A 21,619-nucleotide genomic window follows, 5' to 3' on the forward strand; every position below is an offset into this window, starting at 1 on the left:
ACCTTTGGGCCGAACAAAGTGTCTGGATTCGGAGCCCCCTTTGGTGCATGACGCCCTTCGTGGATATCACGATTGGCCAAACAACGTCTCCGGATGCGGAGCCCCCTTTGGTGCATTACACCTTAGGGCCGAACAAAGTCTCCGGATTCAGAGGCCCCTTTGGTGTATGACACCTTAGGGACGATTATAATCTCCGGATTCGGAGTGCCCTTCGTGGATATCACGATTGGCCAAACAAAGTCTTTGGATTCGGAGTCCCCTTTGGTGCATGACAACTTAGGGCCGAACAAAGTCTCCGGATTCAGAGCCCCCTTTGGTACATGACACCTTAGGGCCAAATAAAGTCTCCAGATTCGGAGCGCCCTTCGTGGATATCACGATTGGCCAAGCAAAGTCTCCAGATTCGGAGCCCCCTTTGGTGCATGACACCTTAGGGCCAATTAAAGTCTCCGGATTCGGAACGCCCTTCGTGGATATCACGATTGGCCAAGCAAAGTCTCCAGATTCGGAGCCCCCTTTGGTGCATGACACCTTAGGGACGAACAAAGTCTCCGGATTCGGAGCCCCCTTTGGTGCATGACACCTTAGGGCCGATTAAAATCTCCGGATTTGGAGCGCCCTTCGTGCATATCACAATTGGCCAAACAAACTCTCCGGATTCGGAGCCCCCTTTGGTGCGTGACACCATAGGGCCGATTAAAGTCTCTGGATTCGAAGCACCATTCGTGGATATCACGATTGGCCAAAATAAGTCTCCGGATTCGGAGCCCGCTTTGGTGCATGACACCTTAGGGCCAAACAAAGTCTCCGAATTCGGAGCCCCCTTTGGTGCATGACATCATAGGGCCGATTAAAGTCTCCGGATTCGGAGCACCCTTCGTTGATATCACGATTGGCCAAACAAAGTCTCCGAATTCGGAGCCCCCTTTGATGCGTGGCACCTTAGGGCCGAACAAAGTCTCCGGATTCGGAGCCCTCTTTGGTGCACGACACCTTAGGTCCGATTAAAGTCTCCAGATTCGGAGCACACTTCGTGGATATAACGATTGGCCAAACAAAGTCTCCGGATTCGGAGCCCACTTTGATGCATGACACCTTAGGGCCGAAGAAAGTCTCCGGATTCGGAGCCCCCTTTGGTGCATGACACCTTAGGGCCGATTAAAGTCTACGGATTCGGAGCGCTCTTCGTGGATATCACGAATGGCCAAACAAAGTCTCTGGATTCGGAGCCCCCTTTGGTACATGACACCTTAGGGCCAAACAAAGTCTCTGGATTCGGAGCCCCCTTTGGAGCATGACACCATAGGGCAGATTAAAGTCTCCGGATTCGGAGCGCCCTACGTGGATAACACGATTGGCCAAACAAAGGCTTCGGAATCAGAGCCGCCTTAGGTGCATGACACCTTAGGGCCGAACAAAGTCTCCGGATTCGGAGCCCCCTTTGGTGCATGACCCCTTAGGGCCGATTAAAGTCTACGGATTCGGAGCGCTCTTCGTGGATATCACGAATGGCCAAACAAAGTCTCTGGATTCGGAGCCCCCTTTGGTACATGACACCTTAGCGCCAAACAAAGTCTCTGGATTCGGTGCCCCCTTTGGAGCATGACACCATAGGGCAGATTAAAGTCTCCGGATTCGGAGCGCCCTACGTGGATAACACGATTGGCCAAACAAAGGCTTCGGAATCAGAGCCGCCTTAGGTGCATGACACCTTAGGGCCGAACAAAGTCTCCGGATTCAGAGCCCCCTTTGGTGCATGACTCCTTAGGGCCGATTAAAGTCTCCGGATTCGGAGCGCCCGTCGTGGATATCACGATTGGTCAAACTAAGTCTTCGGATTCGGAACGCCCTTTGGTGCATGACACCTTGGGGCCGAACAAAGTCTCTAGATTCAGAGCCCCCTTTGGTGCATGACACCTTAGGGCCGAACAAAGTCCCCGGATTCGGAGCCCCCTTTGGTGCATGACACCTTAGGGCCTATTAAATTCTCCGGATTCGGAGCGCCCTTCGTGGATATCACGATTGGCCAAACAAAATCTCTGGCTTCGGAGCCCCTTTGGTGCATGACACCTTAGGGCCGAACAAAGTCTCCGGATTCGGAGCACCCTTCGTGGATATCACGATTGGCCAAACAAAGTCTCCGGATTCGCAACCCCCCATGGGGCATGACACCTTTGGGCCGATTAAAGTCTCCGGATTCGGAGCGCCGTTCGTGGATATCACGATTGGCCAAACAAAGTCTCCAGATTCGGAGCCCCCTTTGGGGCATGACACCTTAGGACCGAACAAAGTTTCCGGATTCAGAACCCCCTTTGGGGCATGACACCTTAGGGCCGAACAAAGTCTCCGGATTCGGAGCCCCCTTTGGTGGATGACACCTTAGGGACGATTAGAGTCTCCAGATTCGAAGCGCCCTTCGCGGATATCCCGATTTGCCAAACGAAGTCTCTGAATTCGAAGTACCCTTTGGTGCATGACACCTTAGGGCCGAACAAAGTCTCTGGATTCGGAGCCCCCTTTGCTGCATGACGCCCTTCGTGGATATCACGATTGGCCAAACAAAGTCTCCGGATTCGGAGACCCCTTTGGTGCATGACACCTTAGGGCCGAACAAAGTCTCCGGATTTAGAGGCCCCTTTGGTGTATGACACCTTAGGGCCGATTAAAATCTCTGGATTCGGAGCGCCCTTCGTGGATATCACGATTGGCCAAACAAAGTCTCTGGATTCGGAGCCCCATTTGGTGCATGACACCATAGGGCTGAACAAAGTCTCTGGATTCAGAGTCCCCTTTGGTGCATGACACCTTAGGGCCGATTAAAGTTTCCGGATACGGAGCGCCCTTCGTAGATATCACGATTGGCCAAGCAAAGTCTCCAGATTCGGAGCCCTCTTTGGTGCATGACACTCAGGGCCGATTAAAGTCTCTGGATTCGGAGCGCCCTTCGTGGATATCACGATTGGCCAAACAAAGTCTCCGGACTCGGAGCCCCCTTTGGTGCATGACACCATAGGGCCGATTAAAGTCTCCGGATTCGAACCGCCCTTCGTGGATATCACGATTGGCCAAACAAAGTCTCCGGATTCGGAGCCCCCTTTGGTGCATGACACCTTAGGGCCAAACAAAGTCTTCGAATTCGGAGCCCCCTTTGGTGCATGACATCATAGGGCCGATTAAAGTCTCCGGATTCGGAGCGCCCTTCGTTGATATCATGATTGGCCAAACAATGTCTCCGGATTTGGAGCCCCCTTTGGTGCATGGCACCTTAGGGCCGAACTAAGTCTCCGGCTTCGGAGCCCTCTTTGGTGCATGACACCTTAGGTCCGATTAAAGTCTCCGGATTCGGAGCGCACTACGTGGATATAACGATTGGCCAAACAAAGTCTCCGGATTCGGAGCCCCCTTTGATGCATGACACCTGAGGGCCAAAGAAAGTCTCGGGATTCGGAGCCCCTTTGGTGCATGACACCTTAGGGTCGATTAAAGTCTACGGATTTGGAGCGCTCTTCGTGCATATCACGATTGGCTAAACAAAGTCTCCGGATTCGGAGCCCCCTTTGGTACATGACACCTTAGGGCCAAACAAAGTCTCCGGATTCGGAGCCCCCTTTGGTGCATGACACCATAGGACAGATTAAAGTCTCCGGATTCGGAGCGCCCTACATGGATGTCACGATTGGGCAAACAAAGGCTTCGGATTCAGAGCCGCCTTTGGTGCATGACACCTAAGGGCCGAATAAAGTCTCCGGATTCGGAGCCCCCTTTGGTGCATGACACCTTAGGGCCGACTAAAGTTTCTGGATTCGGAGCGCCCGTCGTGGATATCACGATTGGCCAAACTAAGTCTTCGGATTCGGAGCCCCCTTTGGTGCATGACACCTTAGGGCCGAACAAAGTCTCCGGATTCAGAGCCTGCTTTGGTGCATGACACTTTAGGGCCGAACAAAGTCCCCGGATTCGGTGCCCCCTTTGGTGCATGACACCTTAGGGCCGGTTAAAGGCTCTAAATTCGGAGCGCCCTTCGTGGATATCACGATTGGCCAAACAAAGTCTCTGGATTCGGAGCCCCTTTGGTGCATGACACCTTAGGGCCGAACAAAGTCTCCGGATTTGGGGGCCCCTTTGGTGCATGACACCTTTGGGCCGATTAAAGTCTCCAGATTCGGAGCGCCCATCGTGGATATCACGATTGGCCAAACAAAGTCTCTGGATTCGCAGCCCCGTTTGGTGCATGACAACTTAGGGCCGTGCAAAGTCTCCGGATTCGGAGCCCCTTTTAGTGCATGACACCTTACGGCCGATTAAAGTCTCCGGATTCGGAGCGCCCTTCGTGCATATCACGATTGGCCAAAAAAAGTCTCTGTATTCGGAGCCCCCTTTGGTGCATGACACCATAGGGCCAAAAAAAGTCTCCGAATTCAGAGCCCCCTTTGGTGCATGACATCTTAGGGCCGATTAAAGTCTCCGGATTCGGAGCGCCCTTTATGGATATCACGATTGGCCAAAAAAAGTCCCCGGATTCGAAGCACCCTTTGGTAAATGACACGTTAGGGCCAAACAAAGTCCCCGGATTCGGAGCCCCCTTTGGTGCACGACACTTTAGGGCCGAACAAAGTCTCCAGATTCAGAGCCCCGTTTGGTGCATGACACCTTAGGGCCGAGTAAAGTCTCCGGATTCGGAGCGCCACTCGTGGATATCACGATTGGCCAAACAAAGTCTCCAGATTCGGAGCCCCCTTTGGGGCTTGACACCTTAGGGCCGAACAAAGTCTCCGGATTTGGAGCCCCCTTTGGTGCATGACACCTTAGGGCCGAACAAAGTCTCTGAATTCGGAGTCCCCTTTGGTGCATGACACCTTAGGGACCCTTCGCTGATATCACGATTGGCCAAACGAAGTCTCTGGATTCAGAACACCCTTTGGTGCATGACACCATAGGGCCGAACAAAGTCTCCGGATTCAGAGCCCCCTTTGGTGCATGACACCTTTGGGCCGATTAAAGTCTCCGAATTTGGAGCGCCCTTCGTGGAAATCACGATTGGCCAAACAAAGTCTCCGGACTCGGAGCCCCCTTTGGTGCATGACACCATAGGGCCGATTAAAGTCTCCGGATTCGAAGCGCCCTTTGTGGATATCACGATTGGCCAAACAAAGTCTCCGGATCGGAGCCCCCTTTGGTGCATGACACCTAAGGGCCGAACAAAGCCTCCGAATTCGGAGCCCCCTTTGGTGCATGACATCTTAGGGCCGATTAAAGTCTCCGGATTCGGAGCGCCCTTCGTTGATATCAAGATTGGCCAAACAAAGTCTCCAGATTCGGAGCCCCCTTTGTTGCATGACACCTTAGGGACGATTAAAGTATCCTGATTCGGAGCGCACTTCGTCGATATAATGATTGGCCAAACAAAGTCTCCGGATTCGGAGCCCCCTTTGGTGCGTGACACCTTAGGGCCGAAGAAAGTCTCCCGATTCGGAGCCCCCTTTGGTGCATGACACCTTAGGGCCGATTAAAGTCTCCGGATTCGGAGCGCCGTTCGAGGATATAACGATTGCCCAAACAAAGTCTCGGGATTCGGAGTCCCCTTCGGTGCATGACACCTTCGGGCCGAACAAAGTCCCCGGAATCGGAGCCCCCATTGGTACGTGACACCTTAGGGCCGAACAAAGTCTCCGGATTCGGAGTCCCTTTGGTGCATGACACGTTAGGGCCGATTAAAGTCTCCAGATTCGGAGCGCCCTTCGTGGATATCACGATTGACCAAACAAAGTCTCCGGATTCGGAGCCCCCTTTGGTCCATGACACCTTAGGGCCGAACAAAGTCTCCGGATTCGGAGCCCTCTTTGGTTCATGACACCTTAGGGCCGATTAAAGTCACCGGATTCGGAGCGCACTACGTGGATATGACGATTGGCCAAACAAAGTCTCCGGATTCGGAGCCCCCTTTGGTGCATGACACCTTAGGGCCGAAGAAAGTCTCCGGATTCGGAGCGCCCTTTGGTGCATGACACCTTAGGGCCGATTAAAGTCCCTGGATTCGGAGGGCCGTTCGTGGATATCACGATTGGCCAAACAAAGTCTCCGGATTCGGAGTCCCCTTCGGTGCATGACACCTTCGGGCCGAACAAAGTCTACGGATTTGGAGCCCCCATTGGTGCATGACACCTTAGGGCTGAACAAAGTCTCCGGATTCGGAGCCTCTTTGGTGCATGACACCTTAGGGACGATTAAAGTCTCCAGATTCGGAGCGCCTTTCGTGGATATCCCGATTGGCCAAACGAACTCTCTGGATTCGGAGCACCCTTTGGTGCATGACACCTAAGGACCGAACAAAGTCTCTGGATTCGGAGCCCCCTTTGGTGCATGACGCCCTTCGTGGATATCACGATTGGCCAAACAAGGTCTCCGGATTCGGAGGCCCCTTCGGTGCATGACACCTTAGGGCCGAACAAAGTCTCCAGATTCAAAGGCCCTTTTGGTGTATGACACCTTAGGGCCGATTAAAATCTCCGGAATCGAAGCGCCCTTCGTGGATATCACGATTGGCCAAACAAAGTCTCTGGATTCGGAGCCCCCTTTGGTGCATAACACCGTAGGGCCGAACAAAGTCTCTGGATTCATAGCCCCCTTTGGTGCATGACACCTTAGGGCCGATTAAAGTCTCCGAATTCGGAGCGCTCTTCGGGGATATCACGATTGGCCAAGCAAAGTCTCCGGATTCGGAGCCCCCTTTGGAGCATAACACCTTAGGGACGAATAAAGTCTCCGGATTCGGAACCGCCATTGCTGCAGGACACCTTAGGCCGATTAAAGTCTCCGGATTCGGAGCGCCCTTCGGGGATATCACGATTGGCCAAACAAAGTCTCCGGACTCGGAGCCCCCTTTGGTGCATGACACCATAAGGCCGATTAAAGTCTCCGGATTCGAAGCGCCCTTCGTGGATATCATGATTGGCCAAACAAAGTCTCCGGATTCGAAGCCCCCTTTGGTGCATGACACCTTAGGGCCGAACAAAGTGTCCGGATTCGGAGCCCCCTTTGGTGCATGACATCATAGGGCCGATTAAAGTCTCCGGATTCGGAGCGCCCTTCGTTAATATCACGATTGGGCAAACAAAGTCTCCGGATTCGGAGCCCCCTTTGGTGCATGACACCTTAGGGCCGAACAAAGTCTCTGGATTCGGAGCCCCCATTGGTGCATCACACCTTAGGGCCGATTAAAGTCTCCGAATTCGGAGCGCCCTTCGTTGATATCACGATTAGCCAAACAAAGTCTCCGGATCCGGAGCCCCCTTTGGTACATGAGACCTTAGGAACAAGCAAAGTATCTAGATTTAGAACCCCCTTTGGTGCATGACACCTTAGGGCTGAACAAAGTCTCCGGATTCAGAGCCCCTTTGGTGCATGACACCTTAGGGCCGATTAAAGTCTCTGGATTCAGAGCACCCTTCGTGGATATCAAAATTGGCCAAACAAAGTCTCTGGATTCGGAGCCCCCTTTGGTGCATGACACCTTAGGGACGGACAAAGTCTTCGGATTCGGAGCCCCCTTTGGTGCTTGACACCTTAGGGCCGATTAAAGTCTCCGGATTCGGAGTGCCCTTCGTGGATATCACGATTGGCCAAACAAACTCTCCGGATTCGGAGCCCCCTTTGGTACATGACATCTTAGCGCCAAACGAAGTCTCCGGATTTGGAGCCCCCTTTGGTGCATGACACCTTAGGGCCGAACAAAGTCTTCGGATTCAGAACCCCCTTTGGTACATGACACCTTAGGGCCGATTAAAGTCGCCGGATTCAGAGCGTCCTTCGTGGATATCGCGATTGGCAAAACAAAGTCTCCGGATTCGGAGCCCGCTTTGGTGCATGATACCTTAGGAACGAACAAAGTCTCCAGATTCGGAGCCCCCATTGGTGCATGTCACCATAGGACCGATTAAAGTCTACGAATTCGGAGCGCCCTTCATGGATATCACGATTGGCCAAACAAAGTCTCCGGATTTGGAGCCCCCTTTGGTACGTGAGACCTTTGGGCCAAGCAAACTCTCTGGATTTAGAGCCCCCTTTGGTACATGACACCTTAGGGCTGAACAAAGTCTCCGGATTCAGAGCCCCCTTTGGTGCATGACACCTAAGGGCCGATTAAAGTCTTCGGATTCCGTGAGCCCTTCGTGGATTTCACGATTGGCCAAACAAAGTCTTCGGATTCGGAGCCCCCTTTGGTGCATGCCACCTTAGCGACGAACAATGTCTTCATATTCGGAGCCCCCTTTGGTGCACGACACTTTTGGGCCGATTAAAGTCTCCGGATTCGGAGCACTCTTCGTGGATATCACGATTGGCCAAACAAAGTCTCCGGACTCGGAGCCCCCTTTGGTGCATGACACCTTAGGGCCGATTAAAGTCTCCGGATTCGAACCGCCCTCCGTGGATATCACGATTGGCCAAACAAAGTCTCCAAATTCAGAGCCCCCTTTTGTGCATGACCCCTTAGGGCCGAACAAAGTTTCCAGATTCGGAGCCCCCTCTGGTGCGTGGCATCTTAGGGCCGATTAAAATCTCCGGATTCGGAGCGCCCTTCGGGGATATCACGATTGGCCAAACAAAGTCTCCGGATTCGGAGCCCTATTTGGTGCATGACAGCTTAGGGCCGAACAAAGTCTCCGAATTCGGAGCGCACTTTGTGGATATAACGACTGGCCAAACAAAGTCTCCGGATTCGGAGCCCCCTTTGGTGCATTATACCTTAGGGCCGGACAAAGTCTCTAGATTCGGAGCCCCCTTTGGTGCATGACACCTTAGGACCGATTAAAGTCTTCGGATTCGGAGTGCACTACGTGGATATAACGATTGGCCAAACAAAATCTCCGGATTCGGAGCCCCCTTTGGTGCATGACACCTTAGGGCCGAAGAAAGTCACCGGATTCGAAGCCCCCTTTGGTGTATCAAACCTTAGGACCGATTAAAGTCTCCGGATTCGGAGCGCCGTTCGTGGATATCACGATTGGCCAAACAAAGTCTCCGGATTCGGAGTCTCTTTCGGTGCATGACACCTTCGGGCCGAACAAAGTCTCCGGATTCGGAGCCCTCTTTGGTGAATGACACCTTAGGGCCGATTAAATTCTCCGGATTCGGAGCGCACTTCGTGGATATAACGGTTGGCCAAACAAAGTCTCCGGATTCGGAGCTCCCTTTGGTGCATGACACCTTAGGGTCGAACAAAGTCTCCGGATTCGGAGCCCCCTTTGGTGCAAGAAACCTTAGGGCCGATTAAAGTCTCCGGATTCGGAGCGCTCTTCGGGGATATCACGATTGGCCAAACAAAGTCTCCGGATTCGGAGCGCACTACGTGGATATAACGATTGGCCAAACAAAATCTCCGGATTCGGAGCCCCCTTTGGTGCATGACACCTTAGGGCCGAAGAAAGTCTCCGAATTCGAATCCCCCTTCGGTGAATCAAACCTTAGGACCGATTAAAGTCTCCGGATTCGGAGCGCCGTTCGTGGATATCACGATTGGCCAAACAAAGTCTCCGGATTCGGAGTCCCTTTCGGTGCATGACACCTTCGGGCCGAACAAAGTCTCCTGATTCGGAGCCCTCTTTGGTGAATGACACCTTAGGGCCGATTAAATTCTCCGGATTCGGAGCGCACTTCGTGGATATAACGATTGGCCAAACAAAGTCTCTGGATTCGGAGCCCCCTTTGGTGCATGACACCTTAGGGCCGAACAAAGTCTCCGGATTCGGAGCCCCCGTTGGTGCAAGACACCTTAGGGCCGATTAAAGTCTCCGGATTCAGAGCGCCCTTCGGGGATATCACGATTGGCCAAACAAAGTCTCCGGATTCGGAGCCCCCTTTGGTGGATGACACCTTAGGGCCGAACAAAGTCTCCGGATTCAGAGGCCCCTTTGGTGTATGACACCTTAGGGCCGATTAGAATCTCCGGATTCGGAGCGCTCTTCGTGGATATCACGATTGGCAAAACAAAGTCTCTGGATTCGGATCCCCCTTTGGTGCATGACACCGTAGGGCAGAACAAAGTCTCCGGATTCAGAGCCCCCTTTGGTGCATGACACCTTAGGGACGATTAAAGTCTCCGGATTCGGAGCGCCCTTTTGTGCATCACACCTTAGGGACGAACAAAGTCTCCGGATTTGGAGCCCCCTTTGGTGCATGACACCTTAGGGCCGATTAAAGTCTCCAGATTCGGAGCGCCCTTCGTGGATATCACGATTGGCCAAACAAAGTCCACGGACTCGGAGCCCCCTTTGGTGCTTGACACCATAGAGCCGATTAAAGTCTCCGGATTCGAAGCGCCCTTCGTGGATATCACGATTGGCCAAACAAAGTCTCCGTATTCGGAGCCCCCTTAGGTGCATGACACCTTAGGGCCGAACAAAGTCTTCGGATTCGGAGCCCTCCTTGGTGCATGACATCTTAGGGCCGATTAAAGTCTCCGGATTCGGAGCGCCCTTCGTTGATATCACGATTGGCCAAACAAAATTTCCGGATTCGGAGCCCACTTTGGTGCATGACACCTTAGGGACGAACAAAGTCTCCGGATTCGGGGCCCCTTTGGTGCATGACACCTTAGGGCCGATTAAAGTCTCCGTATTCAGAGCGCCCTTCGTGGATATCACGATTGGCCAAACAAAGTCTCTGGATTCGGAGCTCCTTTGGTGCATGACACCTTGGGGCTGAACAAAGTCTCCGGATTCGGAGCACCCTTTGGTGCTTGACACCTTAGGGCCGATTAAAATCTCCGAATTCGGAGCACCCTTCGTGGATATCACGATTGGCCATACAAGGCCTCCGGATTCGGTGCCCCTTTGGTGCACGACCCCTTAGGGTCGAACAAAGTCTCCGGATTCGGAGCCCTTTTTGGTGCATGACACCTTAGGACCGATTAAAGTCTCCGGATTCGGAGCGCACTGCGTGGATATAACGATTGGCCAAACAAAGTCTCCGGATTCGGAGCCCCCTTTTGTGCATGACACCTTAGGGCCGAAGAAAGACTCCGGATTCGGAGCCCCCTTTGGTGCGTCAAACCATAACGCCGATTAAAGTCTCCGGATTCGGAGCGCCGCTCGTGGTTATCACGATTGGCCAAACAAAGTCTCCGGATTCGGAGTCCCCTTCGGTGCATGACCCCTTCGGGCCGAACAAAGTCTCCGGATTCGGGGTCCTCTTTGGTGCATGACACCTTACGGCCAATTAAAGTCTCCGGATTCGGAGCGCACTTCGTGGATATAACGATTGGCCAAACAAAGTCTCCGAATTCTGATCCCCCTTTGGTGCATGACACCTTAGGGCCGAACAAAGTCTCCGGATTCGGAGCCCCTTTTGCTGCATGACACCTTAGGGCCGATTAAAGTCTCCGGATTCGGAGCGCCCTTCGGGGACATCACGATTGGCCAAACAAAGTCTCCGGATTCGGAGCCCCCATTGGTGCTTGACACCTTAGGGCCGAACAAAGTGTCCGGATTCAGAGGCCCCTTTAGTGTATGACACTTTAGGGCCGATTAAAATCTCCGGATTCGGAGCACTCTTCATGGATATCAGGATTGGCCAAGCAAAGTCTCTGGATTCGAATCCCCCTTTGGTGCATGACACCGTAGGGCCGAACAAAGTCTCCGGATTCAGAGCCCCCTTTGGTGCATGACACCTTAGGGCCGATTAAAGTCTCCGGATTCGGAGCGCCCTTCGTGGATATCACGATTGGCCAAGCAAAGTCTTCGGATTCGGAGCCCCCTTTGGTCCATGACACCTTAGGGACGAACAAAGTCTCCGTATTCGGAGTTCCCTTTGGTGCATGACAACATAGGGCCGACTAAAGTCTCTGGATTCGGAGCGACCTTCGTGGATATCATGATTGGCCAAACAAAGTCTCCGGATTCGGAGCCCCCTTCGGTGCATGACCCCTTCGGGCCGAACAAAGTCTCCGGATTCGGAGCCCTCTTTGGTGCATGACACCTTCGGGCCCATTAAAATCTCCGGATTCGGAGCGCCCTTCGTGGATATCACGATTGGCCAAACAAAGACTCCGGATTTACTTACCCAAAAAAAAAAAAAAAGTCTCCGGATTCGGAGGCCCCTTTGGTGCATGACACCTTCGGGCCCATTAAAATCTCCGGATTCGGAGCGCCCTTCGTGGATATCACGATTGGCCAAACAAAGGCTCCGGATTTACTTACCCAAAAAAAAACAAAAGTCTCCGGATTCGGAGGCCCCTTTGGTGCATGACACCTTAGGGCCGAACAAAGTCTCCGGATTCGGACTCCCCTTCGGTGCATGACCCCTTCAGGCCGAACAAAGTCTCCAAATTCGGAGCCCTCTTTGGTGCATGACACCTTAGGGCCGATTAAAATCTCCGGATTCGGAGTGCCCTTCGTGGATATAACGATTGGCCAAACAAAGTCTCCGGATTCGGAACCCCCTTTGGTGCATGACACCTTAGGGCCGAAGAAAGTCTCCGGATTCGGAGCCCGTTTTGGTGCATGACACCTTAGGGCCGATTAAAGTCTCCGGATTCGGAGCGCCCTTCGCGGATATCACGATTGGCCAAACAAAATCTCCGGATTCGGCGCCCCCTTTGGTGCATGACACCTTAGGGCCGAACAAAGTCTCCGGATTCAGAGGCCCCTTTGGTGTATGACACCTTAGGGCCGATTAAAATCTCCGGATTCGGAGCGCTCTTCGTGGATATCACGATTGGTCAAACAAAGTCTCTGGAGTCGGATCCCCCTCTGGTGACACCGTAGGGCTGAACAAAGTCTCCGGATTCGGAGCCCCCTTTGGTGCATGACACCTTAGGGCCGAAGAAAGTCTCCGGATTCGGAGCCCCTTTTGGTGCATGACAACTTAGGGCCGACTAAGGTCTCCGGATTCGGAGCGCCCTTTGTGGATATCACGACTGGCCAAGCAAAGTCCTCGGATTCAGAGCTCCCCTTGGTGCATCTCACCTAAGGGACGAACAAAGTCTCCGGATTCGGGGCACCCTTTGGTGCATGACACCTTCGGGCCGATTAAAGTCTCCGGATTCGGAGCGCCCTTCGTGGATATCACGATTGGCCAAACAAAGTCTCCGGACTCGGAGCCCCCTTTGGTGCATGACACCATAGGGCCGATTAAAGTCTCCGGATTCGAAGCGCCCTTCGTGGATATCACGATTGGCCAAACAAAGTCTCCGGATTCGGAGCCCCCTTTGGTGCATGATGCCTTAGGGCCGATTAAGGTCTCCGGATTCGGAGCGCCCTTTGTGGATATCACGATTGGCCAAGCAAAGTCTCCGGATTCGGAGCCCCCTTTGGTGCATCTCACCTAAGGGACGAACAAAGTCTTCGGATTCGGGGCACCCTTTGGTGCATGACACCTTAGGGCCGATTAAAGTCTCCGAACTCGGAGCGCCCTTCGTGGATATCACGATTGGCCAAACAAAGTCTCCGGACTCGGAGCCCCCTTTGGTGCATGACACCATAGGGCCGATTAAAGTCTCCGGATTTGAAGCGCCCTTTGTGGATATCACGATTGGCCAAACAAAGTCTCCGGACTCGGAGCCCCCTTTGGTGCATGACACCATAGGGCCGATTAAAGTCTCCGGATTCGAAGCGCCCTTCGTGGATATCACGATTGGCCAAACAAAGTCTCCGGATTCGGAGCCCCCTTTGGTGCATGACAACTTAGGGCCGAACAAAGTCTCCGGATTCGGAGTCCCCTTTGGTACATGACATCTTAGGGCCGAACAAAGTCTCCGGATTCGGAGCCCTCTTTGGTGCATGACACCTTAGGGCCGATTAAAGTCTCCGAATACGGAGCGCCCTTCGTGGATATCACGATTGGCCAAGCAAAGTCTCCGGATTCGGAGCCCCCTTTGGTGCATGACACCTTAGGGACGAACAAAGTCTCCGGATTCGGAGCCCCCTTTGGTGCATGACACCTTAGGGCCGATTAAAGTCTCCGGATTCAGAGCGCCCTTCGTGGATATCACGATTGGCCAAACAAAGTCTCCAGACTGGGAGCCCCTTTTGGTGCATGACACCATAGGGCCGATTAAAGTCTCCGGGTTTGAAGCGGCCTTCGTGGATATCACAAGACTGGTCAAACAAAGTCTCCGGATCCGGAGCCCCCTTTGGTGCATGACACCTTAGGGCCGAACAAAGTCTCCGGATTCGGAGCCCCCTTTGGTGCATCAAACCTTAGCGCCGATTAAAGTCCCCGGATTCGGAGCGCCGTTCATGGATATCACGATTAGCCAAACAAATTCTCCGGATTCGGACTCCCCTTCGGTGCATGACCCCTTCAGGCCGAACAAAGTCTCCAAATTCGGAGCCCTCTTTGGTGCATGACACCTTAGGGCCGATTAAAATCTCCGGATTCGGAGTGCCCTTCGTGGATATAACGATTGGCCAAACAAAGTCTCCGGATTCGGAACCCCCTTTGGTGCATGACACCTTAGGGCCGAAGAAAGTCTCCGGATTCGGAGCCCGTTTTGGTGCATGACACCTTAGGGCCGATTAAAGTCTCCGGATTCGGAGCGCCCTTCGCGGATATCACGATTGGCCAAACAAAATCTCCGGATTCGGCGCCCCCTTTGGTGCATGACACCTTAGGGCCGAACAAAGTCTCCGGATTCAGAGGCCCCTTTGGTGTATGACACCTTAGGGCCGATTAAAATCTCCGGATTCGGAGCGCTCTTCGTGGATATCACGATTGGTCAAACAAAGTCTCTGGAGTCGGATCCCCCTCTGGTGACACCGTAGGGCTGAACAAAGTCTCCGGATTCGGAGCCCCCTTTGGTGCATGACACCTTAGGGCCGAAGAAAGTCTCCGGATTCGGAGCCCCTTTTGGTGCATGACAACTTAGGGCCGACTAAGGTCTCCGGATTCGGAGCGCCCTTTGTGGATATCACGACTGGCCAAGCAAAGTCCTCGGATTCAGAGCTCCCCTTGGTGCATCTCACCTAAGGGACGAACAAAGTCTCCGGATTCGGGGCACCCTTTGGTGCATGACACCTTCGGGCCGATTAAAGTCTCCGGATTCGGAGCGCCCTTCGTGGATATCACGATTGGCCAAACAAAGTCTCCGGACTCGGAGCCCCCTTTGGTGCATGACACCATAGGGCCGATTAAAGTCTCCGGATTCGAAGCGCCCTTCGTGGATATCACGATTGGCCAAACAAAGTCTCCGGATTCGGAGCCCCCTTTGGTGCATGACGCCTTAGGGCCGATTAAGGTCTCCGGATTCGGAGCGCCCTTTGTGGATATCACGATTGGCCAAGCAAAGTCTCCGGATTCGGAGCCCCCTTTGGTGCATCTCACCTAAGGGACGAACAAAGTCTCCGGATTCGGGGCACCCTTTGGTGCATGACACCTTAGGGCCGATTAAAGTCTCCGAATTCGGAGCGCCCTTCGTGGATATCACGATTGGCCAAACAAAGTCTCCGGACTCGGAGCCCCCTTTGGTGCATGACACCATAGGGCCGATTAAAGTCTCCGGATTTGAAGCGCCCTTTGTGGATATCACGATTGGCCAAACAAAGTCTCCGGACTTGGAGCCCCCTTTGGTGCATGACACCATAGGGCCGATTAAAGTCTCCGGACTCGAAGCGCCCTTCGTGGATATCACGATTGGCCAAACAAAGTCTCCGGATTCGGAGCCCCCTTTGGTGCATGACAACTTAGGGCCGAACAAAGTCTCCGGATTCGGAGTCCCCTTTGGTACATGACATCTTAGGGCCGAACAAAGTCTCCGGATTCGGAGCCCTCTTTGGTGCATGACACCTTAGGGCCGATTAAAGTCTCCGAATACGGAGCGCCCTTCGTGGATATCACGATTGGCCAAGCAAAGTCTCCGGATTCGGAGCCCCCTTTGGTGCATGACACCATAGGGCCGATTAAAGTCTCCGGATTCGAAGCGCCCTTCATGGATATCACGATTGGCCAAACAAAGTCTCCGGATTCGGAGCCCCCTTTGGTGCATGACAACTTAGGGCCGAACAAAGTCTCCGGATTCGGAGTCCCCTTTGGTACATGACATCTTAGGGCCGAACAAAGTCTCCGGATTCGGAGCCCTCTTTGGTGCATGACACCTTAGGGCCGATTAAAGTCTCCGAATACGGAGCGCCCTTCGTGGATATCACGATTGGCCAAACAAAGTCTCAGGATTCGGAGCCCCATTTGGTGCATGACACCTTAGGGTCGAACAAAGTTTCTGAATTCAGAGGCCCCTTTGGTGTATGACACCTTAGGGTCGATTAAAATCTCCGGATTCGAAGTGCTCTTCGTGGATATCACGATTGGCCAAACAAAGTCTCGGGATTCGGATCCCCCTTTGGTGCATGACAACGTAGGGCCGAACAAAGTCTCCGGATTCAGAGCCCCCTTTGGTGCATGACACCTTAGGGCCGATTAAAGTCTCCGGATTCGGAGTGCCCTTCATGGATATCCCGATTGGCCAAGCAAAGTCTCCGAATTCGGAGCCCCCTTTGGTGCATCACACCTTAGGGACGAACAAAGTCTCCGGATTCGGAGCCCCCTTCGGTGCATGACACCTTAGGGCCGATTAAAGTCTCTGGATTCGGAGCGCCCTTCGTGGATATCACGATTGGCCAAACAAAGTCTCCGGACTCGGAGCCCCCTTTGGTGCATGACACCATAGGGCCGATTAAAGTCTCCGGATTCGAAGCGCCCTTCGTGGATATCACGATTGGCCAAACAAAGTCTCCGGATTCGGAGCCCTCTTTGGTTCATGACACCTTAGGGCCGAAGAAAGTCTCCGGATTTGGAGCGCCCTTTGGTGCATTAAACCTTAGGGCCGATTAAAGTCTCCGGATTCAGAGTGCCGTTCGTGGATATCACGATTGGCCAAACAAAGTCTCCGGATTCGGAGTCCCCTGCGGTGCATGACACCTTCGGGCCGAATAAAGTCTCCGGATTCGGAGCCCCTTTGGTGCATGATACATTAGGGCCGATTAAAGTCACCGGATTCGGAGCGCCCTTCGTGGATATCACGATTGGCAAAACAAAATCTCTAGATTTGGAGCCCCTTTGGTGCATGACACCTTAGGGCCGAACAAAGTCTTCGAATTCGGAGCCCCTTTGGAGCATGACACCTTAGGGCCGATTAAAGTCTGCGGATTCGGAGCGCCCGTCGTGGATATCACGACTGGCCAAACAAAGTCTCCAGATTCGGAGCCCCTTTGGTGCATCACACCTTAGGGACGAACAAAGTCTCCGGATTCGGAGCCCCCTTTGGTGCATGACACCATAGTGCCGATTAAAGTCTCCGGATTCGAAGCGCCCTTCGTGGATATCACGATTGGCCAAACAAAGTCTCCGGATTCGGAGCCCCATTTGGTGCATGACACCTTAGGGCCGAAGAAAGTCCCCGGATTCGGAGCCCCCTTTAGTGCATCAAACCTTAGGGCCGATTAAAGTCTTCGGATTCGGAGTGCCGTTCGTGGATATCACGATTGGCCAAACAAAGTCTCCGGATTCGGAGTCCCCTTCGGTGCATGACACCTTCAAGCCGAACAAAGTGTCCGGATTCGGAGCCCCTTTGGTGCATGATACATTAGGGCCGATTAAAGTCTCCGGATTCGGAGCGCCCTTCGTGGATATCACGATTGGCGAAAAAAAGTCTCCGGATTCGGAACCCCTTTGGTGCATGACACCTTAGGGCCGAACAAAGTCTCCGGATTCGGAGCCCCTTTGGTGCATGACACCTTAGGGCCGATTAAAGTCTCCGGATTCGGAGCGCCCTTCGTGGATATCACGATTGGCCAAACAAAATCTCCGGATTCGGAGCCCCTTTGGTGCATGACACCTTAGGGCCGAACAAAGTCTCCGGATTCGGAGCCCTCTTTGGTGCATGACACCTTAGGACCGATTAAAGTCTCCGGATTCAGAGTGCACTACGTGGATATAACGATTGACCAAACAAAGTCTCCGGATTCGGAGTCCCCTTTGGTGCTTGACACCTTAGGGCTGAAGAAATTCTCCGAATTCGGAGCCCCCTTTGGTGCATCAAACCTTAGGACCGATTAAAGCCTCCGGATTCGGAGCGCCGTTCGTGGATATCACGATTGGCCAAACAAAGACTCCGGATTTACTTACCCAAAAAAAAACAAAAGTCTCCGGATTCGGAGGCCCCTTTGGTGCATGACACCTTAGGGCCGAACAAAGTCTCCGGATTCGGACTCCCCTTCGGTGCATGACCCCTTCGGGCTGAACAAAGTCTCCAGATTCGGAGCCCTATTTGGTGCATGACACCTTAGGGCCGATTAAAATCTCCGGATTCGGAGCGCCATTCGTGGATATAACGATTGGCCAAACAAAGTCTCCGGATTCGGAGCCCCCTTTGGTGCATGACACCTTAGGGCCGAAGAAAGTCTCCGGATTCGGAGCCCGTTTTGGTGCATGACACCTTAGGGCCGATTAAAGTCTCCGGATTCGGAGCGTGCTTCGTGGATATCACGATTGGCCAAACAAAATCTTCAGATTCGGAGCCCCCTTTGGTGCATGACACCTTAGGGCCGAACAAAGTCTCCGGATTCAGAGGCCCCTTTGGTGTATGACACCTTAGGGCCGATTAAAATCTCCGGATTCGGAGCGCTCTTCGTGGATATCACGATTGGTCAAACAAAGTCTCTGGAGTCGGATCCCCCTCTAGTGACACCGTAGGGCTGAACAAAGTCTCCGGATTCGGAGCCCCCTTTGGTGCATGACACCTTAGGGCCGAAGAAAGTCTCCGGATTCGGAGCCCCTTTTGGTGCATGACACCTTAGGGCCGATTAAGGTCTCCGGATTCGGAGCGCCCTTTGTGGATATCACGATTGGCCAAGCAAAGTCCCCGGATGCGGAGCCGCCTTTGGTGCATCTCACCTAAGGGACGAACAAAGTCTCCGGATTCGGGGCACCCTTTGGTGCATGACACCTTAGGGCCGATTAAAGTCTCCGGATTCGGAGCGCCCTTCGTGGATATCACGATTGGCCAAACAAATTCTCCGGACTCGGAGCCCCCTTTGGTGCATGACACCATAGGGCCGATTAAAGTCTCCGGATTCGAAGCGCCCTTCGTGGATATCACGATTGGCCAAACAAAGTCTCCGGATTCGGAGCCCCCTTTGGTGCATGACACCTTAGGGCCGATTAAGGTCTCCGGATTCGGAGCGCCCTTTGTGGATATCACGATTGGCCAAGCAAAGTCTCCGGATTCGGAGCCCCCTTTGGTGCATCTCACCTAAGGGACGAACAAAGTCTCCGGATTCGGGGCACCCTTTGGTGCATGACACCTTAGGGCCGATTAAAGTCTCCGGATTTGGAGCGCCCTTCGTGAATATCACGATTGGCCAAACAAAGTCTCCGGACTCGGAGCCCCCTTTGGTGCATGACACCATAGGGCTGATTAAAGTCTCCGGATTCGAAGCGCCCTTCGTGGATATCACGATTGGCCAAACAAAGTCTCCGGACTCGGAGCCCCCTTTGGTGCATGACACCATAGGCCCGATTAAAGTCTTCGGATTCGAAGCGCCCTTCGTGGATATCACGATTGGCCAAACAAAGTCTCCGGATTCGGAGACCCCTTTGGTGCATGACAACTTAGGGCCGAACAAAGTCTCCGGATTTGGAGCCCCCTTTGGTGCATGACATCTTAGGGCCGAACAAAGTCTCCGGATTCGGAGCCCTCTTTGGGGCATGACACCTTAGGGCCGAAAAAAGTCTCCGAATTCGGAGCCCCCTTTGGTGCATGACACCTTAGGGCCGATTAAAGTCTCCGGATTCGGGCCGCCCTTTGGGGATATCACGATTGGCCAAACAAAGTCTCCTGATTCGGAGCCCCCTTTGGTGCATGACACCTTAGGGCTGAACAAAGTCTCCGGATTCAGAGGCCCTTTTGGTGTATGACACCTTAGGGCCGATTAAAATCTCCAGATTCGGAGCGCTCTTCGTGGATATCATGATTGGCCAAACAAAGTCTCTGGATTCGGATCCCCCTTTGGTGCATGACACCGTAGGGCCGAATAAAGTCTCCGGATTCGGAGCCCCCTTTGGTGCATGACACCTTAGGGCCGGTTAAAGTCTCCGAATACGGAGCGCCCTTCGTGGATATCACGATTGGCCCAGCAAAGTCTCCGGATTCGGAGCCCCCTTTGGTGCATGACACCTTAGGGACGAACAAAGTCTCCGGATTCGGAGCCCCCTTTGGTGCATGACACCTTAGGGCCGATTAAAGTCTCCGGATTCGGAGCGCCCTTCGTGGATATCACGATTGGCCAAACAAAGTCTCCAGACTGGGAGCCCCTTTTGGTGCATGACACCATAGGGCCGATTAAAGTCTCCGGGTTCGAAGCGCCCTTCGTGGATATCACGACTGGTCAAACAAAGTCTCCGGATTCGGAGCCCCCTTTGGGGCATGACACCTTAGGGCCGAACAAAGTCTCCGGATTCGGAGCACCCTTTGGTGCATCGAACCTTAGCGCCGATTAAAGTCCCCGGATTCGGAGCGCCGTTCAGGGATATCACGATTGGCCAAACAAATTCTCCGGATTCGGAGTCCCCTTCGGTGCATGACCCCTTCGGGCCGAACAAAGTATCCGGATTCGGAGCCCTCTTTGGTGCATGACACCTTACGGCGGATTAAAGTGTCCGGATTCGGAGCGCACTTCGTGGATATAACGATCGGTCAAACAAAGTCTCCGGATTCGGAGCCCCGTTTGGTGCATGACACCTTAGGGTCGAAAAAAGTCTCCGGATTCGGAGCCCCTTTTGGTGCATGACACCTTAGGGCCGATTAAAGTCTCCGGATTCGAAGTGCCCTTCGGGGATATCACGATTGGCCAAACAAAGTCTCCGGATTCAGAGCCCCCTTTGGGGCATGACACCTTAGGGCCGAACAAAGTCTCCGGATTCAGAGGCCCCTTTGGTGTATGACACCTTAGGGCCGATTAAAATCTCCAGATTCGGAGCGCTCTTCGTGGATATCACGATTGGCAAAACAAAGTCTCTGGATTCGGATCCCCCATTGGTGCATGACACCGTAGGGCCGAACAAAGTCTCCGGATTCAGACCCCGCTTTGGTGCATGACACCTTAGGGCCGATTAAAGTCTCCGGATTCGGAGCGCCCTTCGTGGATATCACGAATGGCCAAGCAATGTCTCCGGATTCGGAGCCCCCTTTGGTGCATCACACCTTAGGGACGAACAAAGTCTCCGGATTCGGAGCCCCCTTTGGTGCATGACACCTTAGGGCCGATTAAAGTCTCCGGATTCGGAGCGCCTTTCGTGGATATCACAATTGGCTAAACAAAGTCTCCGGACTCGGAGCCCCCTTTGGTGCATGACACCATAGGGCCGATTAAAGTCTCCGGATTCGAAGCGCCCATCGTGGATATCACGATTGGCCGAACAAAGTCTCCGGATTCGGAGCCCCCTTTGGTGCATGACACCTTAGGGCCGAACAAAGTCTCCGGATTCGGAGCCCCCTTTGGTGCATGACATCTTAGGGCCGAATAAAGTCTCCGAATTCGGAGCGCCTTTCGTTGATATCACGATTGGCCAAACAATGCCTCCGGATTCGGAGCCTGCTTTGGTGCATGACACCTTAGGGACGAACAAAGTC

Source organism: Camellia sinensis, unplaced genomic scaffold (genome assembly GCF_055761805.1).
Source record: "Camellia sinensis isolate YWXY unplaced genomic scaffold, ASM5576180v1 Unanchor3, whole genome shotgun sequence".
NCBI lineage: Eukaryota > Viridiplantae > Streptophyta > Magnoliopsida > Ericales > Theaceae > Camellia > Camellia sinensis.